Genomic DNA, 13,313 nt, shown 5'->3' with positions numbered 1-13,313 from the left:
TATTTTACAATTATTTTAGTCTGGGAAACCCTGATGTAATGTAATATTTAATGCCTTTTATGTTGTTGATATTTTTAGTTGTTATTATTTCAGCTTGTATTCAGGGCAATATTTATTTTTTAATTGAGTTTAACTTGGAGTATTAAAAAACTAAATCTAAAATAAAAATATAAATCTATTAAAAAGAAACTAAAAATAACAAAAACATACAACGATATGACTAAAACTTTAATTCAATTTAAAATGAAAACAACCCCCAAAAAAATAAAATAATAAAAAAATAAAAAAATAAATAATAATAATAATAATAATATATTTATATATATATATATATATATATATATATATATATATATATATATATATATATATATATATATATATATATATATATATATATATATATATATCCATGATACTAAAATAAAACAGACACTGTTTAAAAGCATCCCAGGATAATTATTAGACAGTGTGAACATGCAGTACAGTACTGTCTCTGTTAGTTTGATCACCTAAAATTGTAATAATGCAAAACAAATAAAATAATCATGTGTCCAGTTATGCTGACCCTATATTACAGTATATTATTAAATTTAAACTAAATTAGTAAGGCATGAATAATAAGTCCAGGAGGAAATTGCTGTGTGGTTGGACTCTGTTCCTCAGAGAGAGGTTAATGAGGATGTGCGAACATGAATTTGATCCAAACAACTAACACACTTCACTTTTGCAAGGTAGCTCTACTTGAAAGTGGGCAATGTGTCTCCTGATTTGACCTTTCTCCTCCTCCAGTTGTTTGAAACTGTACAGACAGAAAGACGTGGTTGTCTTTGCCTTCCCACAGATGTTTGACTTCTGTTTGACCTGTGGGGTAAGAGGTTCAGAATCAAATATGACTGCTGTTTTGCTGGCTTGGGCAATGAATTAGACCATATCTTTTCAACCACACAACCTTTTCCAAAACGTTCTCTCGACCTAAACTTTAGGATAACATTTATTTTGATGGTCTCCTTTAGACATTCTGTTGTAAATAACATTGCACCTACAACATGTTAACAAACTCTCATTATAGTACTAGTAGAGTATTAGTATATTAGTAGTAACTATGTCAATGCATGTCAGCTTATTTTGCTATCATAACTAATACTAAACTAAGGCCCTGTTTACACCTGTTGCGTTTGGGTCAATATGATCATCAAATGATGAGGAAACATATTCACAGAGTCATCACTCTAAACTCGGTATTTGGCCTAAACTCAGTGTACTCCCCTGTCCTGGCTGTGGTAGGAACAAGTCAAGAGTGAGGAGTCAGGGTGGTGAAGAGATGCTGGAAACTGTTAAGGAATATTGGTGGGTCGACTTTGTGTCTATACTCATGATGTTAGGATAGATGCAGTAATTGCTGATGACAAGTTGTTTTGGCTAGATCATTTTAATGTGCTCCTCACTAACTTTGTTAATAAAACATCATTTAAAGCTCCAATCTCCTTCCAAAGTTCTCAAAAATGCCCATTGGTGCCTCAGTGACTAATTCATTTAGAGAAGCTGTCAATCTCAGCTGTCAATCATAAGGTCACTGCCCTGTTTTTTATAGCATCAAATAACTAACAAAAAACAAACTTATTTAAAGAATGAACACTTGAACATCAGTGTGATAAAAACTGCCTAAAATGACAGAAACCATCTTTGGAGTGTAATTTAATTGTTTAGTTTGTTTATGTCTCATTAAATTACATGGAGAGGTCAGAGTTTAGAGCTATACTAGGACCGGCCACCTAGGGGAGATTGAGGCGCTTTGGCTTTACTTTTCAGGACTCGCTTGGGAGTCACGCACTACACAAGCTGACAACAACTCTATCCCCTAACAACTCTATCCGGTCCCCAAACCACGTTTTGTCACGAAAACACATGTAAGAAGTGGAACGCGAAACAATGTTCGAAATAGGAGTTGTTCATTTCAAAATGGACGTTCAAAATGGCTGCAAATTGTTTGCACGATATAAAACCCAGAAAACTAAAAAACAAGGTGAAATGTGTCAAAGAATGGATCAGCACATGCGGACAGCAGGGATTGTCTGTGCTACAGAGAGAATTAAAACATGTTTATAATGAAAAAGCCGCTACCTGCTCGTTGTGGTTTGGCAACCCATTCCTTGCTCTTTCATTGGCTGTAGCTCATTGCGATACTTGACACCACAGGATATTTATCATGCTAGTTTGGCGTATGTGAGGCGTTGGCGAGCCGCTTTGATGCATTGTTGAGTAGTTCACACAAAGACTGGAGAATGCTGATCACCCGCTGATTTCCCCCGCTCACAGCCCGACCGGTCAGTGAGCTTGTTGACTTGCAAATTGAGCTTTAAAGGTGCCCTAGAATGGAAAACGTCTCAGGTTACGTATGTAACCCTAGTTCCCTGAGGGAACGAGACGCTGCGTCGAAACACTGTGAGAACGCCTCTGCGTTAATGCGTCGTGAAGCGCCTGTAGAACCATTCCATCGGAAAAAAGATCGATCGTCGGCGTGATGACGTCATCGACCGGAAGCTATAAAACGTCCGTGAAAACAAACAGGAACTAACTTCTGATAAAGCCTGAAGTAAGTGATCACGGACACGCCGGGAGTATGGCAAAGCGACGCAGCGTCTCGTTCCCTCAGGGAACTAGGGTTACATACGTAACCTGAGACGTTCCCTTTCGGGGAACTCGAGCTGCGTCGAAACGCTGTGAGAACGCTTATACCCACATCGCCATAGGACCAAGTGTCTCGTATGTGTGAAGCCGAAGCGCACACGGTTACGAGAGTACCTGTGCCCCTACTGTAGATGCCAGGTCTAGTTCGTAGAACCTGACGAAGGTAGAAGGAGACGACCATCCGGCCGCGTTACATATATCGTGGAGGGAAGCCCCCGACAAAAGTGCTTTAGAAGCAGCCATACCCCTGGTTGAGTGCGCCCGGACAGCCAGTGGAGATGGCTGCCCGGTAGCTTCATAAGCAAGTGAGATGGCCTCGACCACCCACTTGCTCATCCTCTGCTTGGATACTGGGGCCCCCTTCTTAGGGGGTCCAAAGCAAACAAACAATTGTTCAGTTTTTCTCCACAGGGCAGCTCTGTGGACATAAGTATCCAGTGCCCTCACAGGACACAGCAGATTTAATCTTTCCTGGTCTGACGTCATAAATGGAGGAGGACAGAAGGCTTGTAGAGTGATGGGGCCCCGTGGGCTCGTAGGAACCTTGGGGACATAACCCGGCCTGGGATGCAGAAATGCTTTCACCATCCCTGGCGCAAACTCTAGACATGAGGGCTCTACCGACAGAGACTGAATATCTCCTATCCTTTTAAGAGATGAGATGGCCAAAAGGAAGATGGTTTTTAGGGTGAGGAACTTATCCGAAACCTCCTCCAGAGGTTCGAACGGAGGTCCGGACAAGCCCCTCAGAACAATGGCCAAGTCCCATGCCGGAACCCTCGAGTGCATAACTGGCCTCAACCTTAATGTGCCACGAAGGAAGCGTGTAATTAGAGGGTGTCTTCCCAAAGACACTCCACTGCAAGGGACGTGGACAGCACCCAAGGCCGCCACGTACACCTTAAGTGTGGAGGGGGTCAACCCTGCAGAGAACCTCTCCTGCAGGAACTCCAGCACTGTACCAACCGGGCAGTTAACTGGATCCCACTGGCGTTCTCTGCACCATGCTGAGAAAAGTCTCCATTTCAAAGCGTACAGCTTCCTTGTGGACGGAGCTCTGGAGTGTAGGATGGTCTCTACGACCTCGGCCGAGAGACCCTCCTCTATGAGCCTAGCCCCCTCAGAGGCCAGGCCCACAGTTTCCACATCTCTGGGCGTGGGTGCAGGAATCTCCCGCCCGCCTGAGAGAGTAGATCCCTCCTGGTCGGAATCTCCATCGGAGAGCCTTCCAGGAGAGATATCAGGTCCGAAAACCACACTCGGGTCGGCCAGTTCGGAGCCACTAGAAGTACCTGGGCCCCGTCCCGGCGTACCCTCTCCAGAACTCCTGGAAGCAGGACAATCGGGGGGAAGGCGTACAGAGGCAGCCTCGGCCACTCCTGTACCATGGCATCCAGCCCCAGCGGGGCCGGATGGGTCAGAGAAAACCACTGCGGGCAGTGAGAATTCTCCGCCGAAGCGAACAGGTCTATCTCTGCCTTCCCATAAACCTTCCAAAGGAGCTCCACCACCTCTGGGTGGAGTCTCCATTCCCCGGGCCTCGGCCCCTGTCTCGACAGGCTGTCTGCTTCCTGATTCAGGGCCCCCGGGATATATACTGCCCTGATTGACAGCAATTTCCCTTGGGCCCACAGGAGGATCCGGTGTGCCAATTTGTCCAACGGACGAGACTTCAGACCCCCCTGGTGGTTTATATAGGCCACCACGGACGTGTTGTCTGTTCTGACTAGTACATGGTGGCCCCTGAGGTCGGGCAGGAACTGTTTCAATGCAAGAAACACTGCGAGCATCTCTAGCCGATTTATGTGCCAGTGCCGCTGATGTTCCTGCCATAGACCCTGGGACGAGCGACCACTCATGGTCGCCCCCCAGCCCGTGAGAGAGGCATCTGTCGTTAGCGTTACGCGACGAACATGAGCCCCCAACACGGGACCCTGAGATAAAAACCCCGGGTTTTTCCACATGACCAGAGCACGTAGGCATCGCCGCGTGACTTTGATCGTGCGGAGCGGATTTCCCCTCGGGGAGAACCCTTTTGTCTTGAGCCACCACTGCAGTGGCCTCATGTACAGTAGGCCAAAAGGTATCACGTTGGACGCTGCTGCCATGAGACCTAACAGTTTCTGGAACTGTTTCACAGTGACGGCTCGGCCTAGCTTCTGTTCTTTGGCGGCTGCCAGGATCGATGCTATGCGTGTTGGCGATAATTGCGCCCGCATAATTACCGAGTCCCAGTTCACACCTAGAAAAGTGGTTCTCTGAGCCGGAGAAAGCACACTCTTCTTGGCGTTCAGCCTCAACCCCAGCTTCGACATATGGGCGAGAACAGCATCTCGATGCTGAACCGCCATCTGCTCTGTATTTGCTAGAATCAGCCAGTCGTCGATATAGTTCAGTATGCGGATGCCCTGTAGACGCAGCGGCGCCAGAGCTGCATCCACACACTTGGTGAACGTGCGGGGTGACAGTGCTAGACCGAAGGGAAGTACACGATATTGGTATGCCTCTCCCCCGAAGGCAAACCTCAGGAACTTCCTGTGATGTGGAAGGATGGAGACATGAAAATACGCATCTTTGAGGTCTATGGTGACAAACCAATCCTCCGATTTGACCTGCGCTACAATCTGTCTGAGTGTAAGCATCTTGAATTTTAGCTTGGCCACCGAGCGATTCAATAGCCGCAGATCTAATATCGGGCGTAAGCCCCCATCCTTCTTCGGCACGATGAAGTAACGGCTGTAAAAGCCAGACTCCCTGCTGGGAGGGGGAACCCTCTCTATAGCCCCTTTTTGCAGGAGTGTCTCTACTTCCTGTGCCATTACCAGAGCCTGCTCCGGGCCCACCTCTGTAGGTAGGACACCGCAGAAAGGAGGTGGCCGACTTCTGAATTGAATGGCGTACCCCTTTTCTATTATCTGCAGGACCCAACGAGATATATTTGGTAGACGTTTCCACTCGTCTAGAAAATCTACTAAGGGAACCAGCCTCTCGAGGCTGGCCTCTGGTGTACTTTGAGCAACAAGCGCAGTGCCCTGAAGCGGCGGACCGGCAGGGAACAACTGACTTGACTGCTCGGGGACCCCCCGAAGGGGGTGCGGACCACCCTCGGGTGGCCCGCGGAGACCGACTGCGCCCCGGCATTGCGGCGGGGTTGGCAGCGCGGCCCCCCGAGGGTGCCGTAGGGAAACGGGTACCGTAGGCAGGGGTAAGCACCGTTTCCCTACGGGGGGAACCACCCTCAGCGTCCTGACGCTTCTGGCGTCAGGAACGCTTCGACGAGGCCTTCTTGGCGATCAGGACTGTCCGCAGATCAGCCCTGCCCCTCGAAGGCCTCGTCTGAGAGCGCCGCCCCTCGTCCCCACGCTGAGGGGGAGCTCGGGCAGCGACGCTCTGTTTCTGTTGAGCCCTGTATGAGGAGCTCGTACTCGGCCTGGGCTGCTTGGTGGTATCAGCAGCAGCCCCAGGGACCTGGACCCGGAGAGGGAGGAACTGCTTGAGCGCCGCAGCTTGCTTTTTCGACTCCTGGAACCTCTCGGTGACAGTGTGAACTGCGTCACCGAAGAGGCCTCCAGGAGAAAGCGGCGCATCAAGCAGAAAGGCTTTCTCCCTCTCCTTGATGTCTGTGGGGTTTAACCATAAATGCCTCTCCGTAGCCACCAATGCTGCCATGGAGCGGCCAACACATCTGGCCGTCTCCTTGGTGGCCCGGAGAGCTAAATCGGCTGATGATCTTAGTTCAGCGATAATATCACCCCCCACAGCATCACTACCGTCCAAATCCCTTAGCAGGTCAGCCTGGTATGCCTGCACGATAGCCATCGTGTGCAGGCATGCAGCCGCTTGACCCGCCGCCGAGTACGCTTTACCCACCATCGCCGACGTTGTTTTTAGAGGTCTGGTGGGTAAAGTCGGGGCCTTCAGGGACGATGCCGAGGAAGGCGAGAGATGGCTCGCAAGCGTCTCTTCAACCTTTGGCATCGCCCCATAACCATACTGTCTCAGCCCGCAAATGTTGCTGTAGACCGAAGTCTGCGGGCTGAAGACACGATATGAAGCCGGTCTCTTCCACGATCTTGCCACCTCGGTGTGCAAATCGTGGAAGAACGGCAGGCCCCGTCGCTGAGGTTCTGAAGCGCGAGACGGCAGGAAGCGTTCGTCTAGCTTACTATGACGTTTTCTTCCTGCCTCAGATCTTTCAGTGGGCCAGTCGATGTTTAATCTGGCCACTGCTCGCGTCAAAACCTCAACTAGCTCCTCACTAGCAGGGGACTGAAGTGGCGAATCTTCAGTGTCGATACTTTCAACGTCTACCTCCTCAGAGCTGGACAGATGAAGTACCGGCGGCTCTCTCGGGGGGGAAGAAACCGCCATGCGTGCTTCCATGCCCCGAGAAGAGCCGCTGGATGGAGCAGGTGAGGGCAGAGATAAGGCAGCGCCCGTCTCTAACCCCTCTGCAACATCCAATTGTGATCCCCACGACTGCAGCCTCCGCTCCGCCTCGGCGGCAGCGGGACCAGAGCCGCGGGGAACACGAGCCGAGGCACCCTCCTCGAAGAGTGCCCGGCGGGAGCGCAGCGTTCTCAGTGGCATACGCTCACAGTGCTCGCAAGCAGCCCCCTCGAGGGCTGCCTGGGCATGCTGCGCTCCCAAGCATGCAACACAGAGAAGATGTGTGTCCCCGCCCGTGATGTAGCGTGGGCAGGGAGGAACACACTTTCTGAAATTGCTGCTTTCACTCGCCATTTCTATCTATTTTATTTTCTCTTTTTTCTGTTAATATATGGAATATTTAACAAAAAGGGTGGAAAATCTCTGATAATAGACAGACAAAAACACCAAATAGACAGACAGGTTCACACAGATCGCTTGCTGAAGGCTCAGAAGCTAGTTCCTGTTTGTTTTCACGGACGTTTTATAGCTTCCGGTCGATGACGTCATCACGCCGACGATCGATCTTTTTTCCGATGGAATGGTTCTACAGGCGCTTCACGACGCATTAACGCAGAGGCGTTCTCACAGCGTTTCGACGCAGCTCGAGTTCCCCGAAAGGGAACTGCATTTACATTGGCATAGTTGAATAATAAGAGTTCTGTACATGGAAATGACATACCATGAGCCTCAAACACCATTCTTTCCTCCTTTATATGTAAATCTTGTGTTTGAAAAAGACCACTGAAAAACGGGAGAATCCCAACATAACCCCGACTGTGACGCAACAGTCGGGATAATTGATATTTACACCTCCCCAAATTTGTATATAACCAGCCCATGTTCAAGGGCAGGCAGTATAAACGTGAACTTGCACTAAATTGACAGAAATTCTGCAGGTATTGTGAAGATGAGGACACTATAGTGAAAACTTATGTTCTAGGCTGTGTAGGGGATGTGAGCACTTTTCACAGCCTTCCCACAGAACAGAACTGTCAACAGGCATGGTTGATGTTTATCTATAACCGGATACAGCACCAATTGAATTCAAAGTTGTTAGTTTGCTCTGACTAGTGTCCATTTCGTTAACGAAAATATGCTGAAAATTTTTCATAAACAAGTAAGCTGTATTTCAGCAATCTCCATTTGAGATGTTCTGCTTAAAGTGTCATTCAGTCGGTCTGTGCATGTTCTGTCACGACTCACGAGCCGCTTATGCTATTTGCGATTGTGTTTGATGAAAAACTGCACTTGTGTGAGCTACTGAAATGAGCCAATCAGAGCAGAGCTCAACATTATTATTCATGAGCTTTCCAAATAAGGCAAACACAAACAATTTTATTCTAGGGACAGTTTCTAGGGTTGTAAATGGACCTGTAAAACCGTATCTGGATCATCTTGCCCTTAAATAAGTCACATACCCTCTATGTGGGTCAATGACGTGACGCCCCCTTTTTCTGTCCGGGTTAATTTTATTTTGCAGAAAAGAAAAAAAAAAATACATAAAAATTTCTCATCTACTTGTTATACCTTCTTCACCTACTAAACCACTCTAACTTCTCCAAATTTTTAAGTTTTTTATCATTTTTTTGCTATGCGAAGTGCCAAAACATCATATGGGGCGACCGTCCAGCCTTGACTTTTGTTAGGACAACTGGTTTAAAAACAGTTTAAATCAACTTAAATATATCCCTTTTCCTAGTTGGCATAATTTCAAACATGTTTTACATCATTAAAAATATCGATTCATCAATGCATTGCAATTATTTGTTTCTCAATTCAATATCGATTCATCAAATCCTATGAATCGGTTTAGCCCACCGGCCTGCTGCCGTCCGCCGGTTAGGTAGGGCCCTATAATTTCCGCGATCACGGAATCGCGGAATTGGCATATTAACGCGGAATCTGCATATAAACGCGGAATTTTAAATATTTGTAATGAAATTCTGTGTCGTGTGGGTTAAGAACGTATGTCTGAGGAAAGTGCAGACGGGGGGAAGCAAATCTCCGCGACACAACCCCTCCCGTCATTTCAGCTCGCCCTTCAAAACAATGAAAGTATGGCGAAGTTGGTCTCCACGGCTCTGCTTTCGGCTTTCGACGCTAACGGCGGTTTCACACTGCACGCGCAGGCGCCGCAGAAGCTTTGCATATGGAGAGCGGGAGCCGCGCGCGCTCGTTGTGCTCAGGCGGCATTGGTCGCGCGCGCACCTGAACCGCGGCTCGTGTATTGCACAGACAGACAAATATTGTCCATTCTGTCAGATTTTCCGGTGTTCTGCTCGACCCCTGTCATCTCGTGCTTTGATTTATAATGTGCACATTAGGCAGCAATGCATATCTGCTGCAAATGCGACCGTTTTCCCCTCTGTTCCAAACATGCATTTAACATGCTGTATATGGCTAGTTTACATGATAAGTAACCTTAAAGTTAGAATTAAGCATCTAGTTTTAATAATTTAAAGGGGCCTTTGAAGTTGGGGGAAAAAACTTCAGGCAGTGTTGTGTTTTCGTGTATTTTTATTTTTCACAGCTCTGGATATCATTATAGTGATTGTTAAACACACAGAACAATTCACTACATGATTTCATGGTGAAATGTGTTATTTTTTAATGTTAATTTTCAGCTTTAAATGTTTTACTTAATAGTACTGTATGTAAAAGATGATTCTTATGATTATTATTTTTTTAGTTCTTTTAAAAAAAAAATTGCTTGAAAGAAAAAGCTACTGGAGCACTTTCATTTTAACTTATATAAACTATTATAATTTATTTTACCGTAAAGTTTAAAGCTAATAACCATTAATATTTGAAGTACTTGAAGTGCAGTGTTATGTCAAATATCATATTTGTCCTAAAAAGTAAATGTGATGTTTGCTACCTCAATAAATTTAAGGTCATTCCTATTTTTTGTTTTATGTTCTATTATATTAACATTAAAAGCAAACTCTTTTTTCACCAAAATAACAGTAAAGGGTAAAAAAAAACTGAATTGCCAAACATTTTAACGGAAAAAAAAGGAATCTGCAAAAATTAAAACGGAAAAAACGGAATTTGCAAAAATTAAAACGGAAAAAACGGAATTTGGGAAAAAATAAAACGGAATTTGGGAAAAAATAAAACGGATTTTATAGGGCCCTAGTTAGGGGAGGAGCAGGGAGAGCGGGGCTCGCTGCCGGGTCCCTCAGTAGGAGGAGTCACCGCCGGCCGCCAGGGGGCGGAGGAGGATCGAGCTGTCCACCAAGCGTACAGTACCTTAGCACAGCACCGCCAGGAAGAGCCTCTTGGCGGGCGGAGGGCCGAACGGCAGTGTGTCTGGGAGCCAGACCAGGGGTATGTGGCAAGCAGCGGTGGCGAGAGCAGGCCGGTGACGAGTGGTATTGAGTACCAGCTGCGCGACACACCGGCTCATCTCGCGGCCAAGTGACGGGAGCATAAAAGGAGACGAGAGAGGACCAGGCCTGGAATTTATGTTATGTTTTGTTTACGTTCTGTTGTGTGTGTGCGGGCAGTCGTCCATGAGGGGCTGCCCGCGTTTTATTATGTGTGTGTATGTGCGGGCAGTCGTCCATGAGGGGCTGCCGCGGTTTACTTTCGTTTTGTTTATTTATTTTGAATTAAAGTTTGTTAAACGTTCACCGGTTCCCGCCTCCTTCCTTCCATCAACGAACCTCGTTACAGGGACCATCAAAATAAAGTGTAACATCTTGGTAGTTGTCATAACAATCAGCATGTGATGTATTGTTTCCTGAAATGCTTTTGTGACCCACTAAACAAGTGTGTAAACAAGTGTGTACCAGCCATTTAAGATGCAGCTTCTGTACCACCTTTGCAGTGTGCGGACAGCTTTAGAAAGAAAAATGTCGTTCTCAGATGCGGCTGGAACGCTAGATAATGTGTCCAAAGCAGCAGCGGGAAGTAGTTCTTCCAAACACAGCATCCAGCCTGAGGCTTTCCACACTCAACACAGCACTAATGTCTACTTTCATCCTCATGTCCTCATGTAATACATTCACCCCAGTATCTCAGCTTACCTGATGACTCATTGATTTCAGAGCCATCGGGACTTTAAGTCATTTATGAAAACAACATCTTCTGTATTTATGGTTGCAAAGGTCTCATATACAGCACCCCAAAATCATCACAAAATCATTTTTAGGCCCCGTGTTCCTTCTGAGATGGTGGCAATGCAGTCGATAAACAAACATTTTCCCCTCCAGACCTTTACCTTCATAATCTCATCCATTTACAATGTAATTTACAGCTAAATCTAGTCGGTGAAACAGTAATTGTTTTGTATTGGATTTTAATGAGTGCGAGGTGAATCCAGACACCTCTGTGCGCCGTAACCGTCTCTTATGACAGACGACTAAAGGAGAGAGTTATCAGTGTGCATTTCCATTTCACCGCCAATTCAAAGAGCACTATAAAGGGCACGAGCCGTGGCTGACGATACCAGTGTTCATGTCACTGTGTTATTAACTAGTTATCAAAGGCTTTTGCCTCACCTTTCCCGCGGATCAATGATGGTGCAATTAAAAGGTACTTTTCATGAAGCGATCTTAATTATAAGTGCTGCAGCTGAAGTCATAAACTCGCTCTTTGTAACTTTCCCTCCTGTTCTCCTGTCACTCCAGGGTGAGCTCTCCTCCTTAAATTATTCATGAGTAGTAGCATGTTAGGATTATACTTGTTAAAAAGTAATGAGGTACTGTGATAATAAAAGGTTGTCTTGTATTGTTTTACTAAGTGTCTCTCACCAGTGGAGGTAGTTGCTCGCCTGCGGCTCTTATGAAAGGGATTTTGACTCATGGCAGGGAAAGAAAGGAAAACCAAAAGAGCGCCATAAAAACCCAGAAACGTGCATCCCAACAGATGCAGAGGCACACAGCTGTTGAAACAGAGAGGCTTAAAGCTGTCTTGAGCCGTTTGCCTTTTTTCCTCTTTGAACTGCGAGATGATCTGAGGGACTTATGCAAAGGCCTGAGAAACTGATGGAAGTGCAGAACGTCTTTGCTTTTGTTATGAAGCGATTTGAGCGCCGATCATCGTGACATTGACTGTGTATGCTCTCATGTGACCTGTCTTTTAATGCACTGAGTTACTGTGGTGTCAACACACTTTAACTAAAATAATTACAAATATGTTACCAAAAGGAACTAATGGTGCAAAATGTAAAAAAAATGTAATTCCTTCCCAACTTTCTGTAATTTAATTTTCGGTTCTATGTTTCAAATATCACCATAAAGTTTTTGCTGATGTATGCTCAATGGCTGGAGAATACCCATAATGCACTGTGAAGGTTTTGCCGAATGATTTTCTGCGTAGCTGAATCCTCCATTCAATTTCCATATCGCTGGTTCAATGTGGTTCTTTGTTGCATTTTCCTCTTTATGATGCGCCAAATGTTTTCTATGGGTAAAAGATGTACCCAGATCCTTCTTCTACGCAGCCATGTTGTTGTAATTGATGCAGCAACAAGACATCATGACTTTGTGTAAATACACGGCACTTTCCAAAGCAAAGTGCCGTGTTATCTGTACGCATTTTGAGCTATCCACGTGTATGTCTACGCCGTGTGATTCCGCGTGTATGTCTACGCCGAAACGAACCAACATCTCTGCGTGTATGTCTACGCCAAGTGATTCCGCCAACCTAATCTCACAGAATGAATATTTATAGCCTAATTTTATATTTTGGAGCAACTAACTCCACTCCTACCCTAAACCTAGGGCTGGACGATATGAAGCAATAAATATATCTCGATATAGCTTGCTTTATTTCGATATACGATGTATATCTCAAAATCTTTACAGGAAAAATAACCCCCTAAAAACTACAGCAAAAACAAATATGCCAAATACCACAATTTTCTTTTTTTTTTTTATTGAAGTGCAAAGAGGTAGTCATGAAGGAACAAGGTGCTTTTGTGACATAAAAAAAAACTCCCTGATAACATAAATAATAATAATTTAAATGTAAAATAAAAGAAATAATAGGCCTACATATAGCCATCTTTTCATTCATTTCATGCTTTCAAAAGACGAATCAAAAACCTTTTTTACACTTAAACAGTAAGCATTTTGCAGAAAGATGTGGGAATGACAGTTAATATTAATAAACTCATTTTGTCATAACACCACTTCCTGTTAAATTTGTACCAAAATTCAAACAGTAGGCTAGATCATGTCGCT

General features: G+C 45.6%; 1 long non-coding RNA gene across 2 annotated transcripts in view; it reads right to left on the bottom strand.

Moving 5' to 3' along the window:
• Nucleotides 1-464: 464 nt before the first annotated feature.
• LOC137093178 (uncharacterized) overlaps nucleotides 465-13,313 on the bottom strand; it is a 29,874-nt gene continuing 17,025 nt past the window's right edge. For both annotated transcript variants that reach the window (XR_010908407.1, XR_010908408.1), the window contains exons 2-3: nucleotides 2,125-2,370; nucleotides 465-864 (exon numbers count right to left, since the gene is read on the bottom strand). This is a non-coding gene — a long non-coding RNA (uncharacterized lncRNA). The remainder of the gene's footprint in view (nucleotides 865-2,124; nucleotides 2,371-13,313) is intronic.

This window comes from Pseudorasbora parva, chromosome 11, assembly GCF_024679245.1.
Source record: "Pseudorasbora parva isolate DD20220531a chromosome 11, ASM2467924v1, whole genome shotgun sequence".
Taxonomy (NCBI): domain Eukaryota; kingdom Metazoa; phylum Chordata; class Actinopteri; order Cypriniformes; family Gobionidae; genus Pseudorasbora; species Pseudorasbora parva.
The sequence above is the reverse complement of the archived record's forward strand: the minus strand, read 5'-3'. Positions and strand labels throughout refer to the sequence as shown.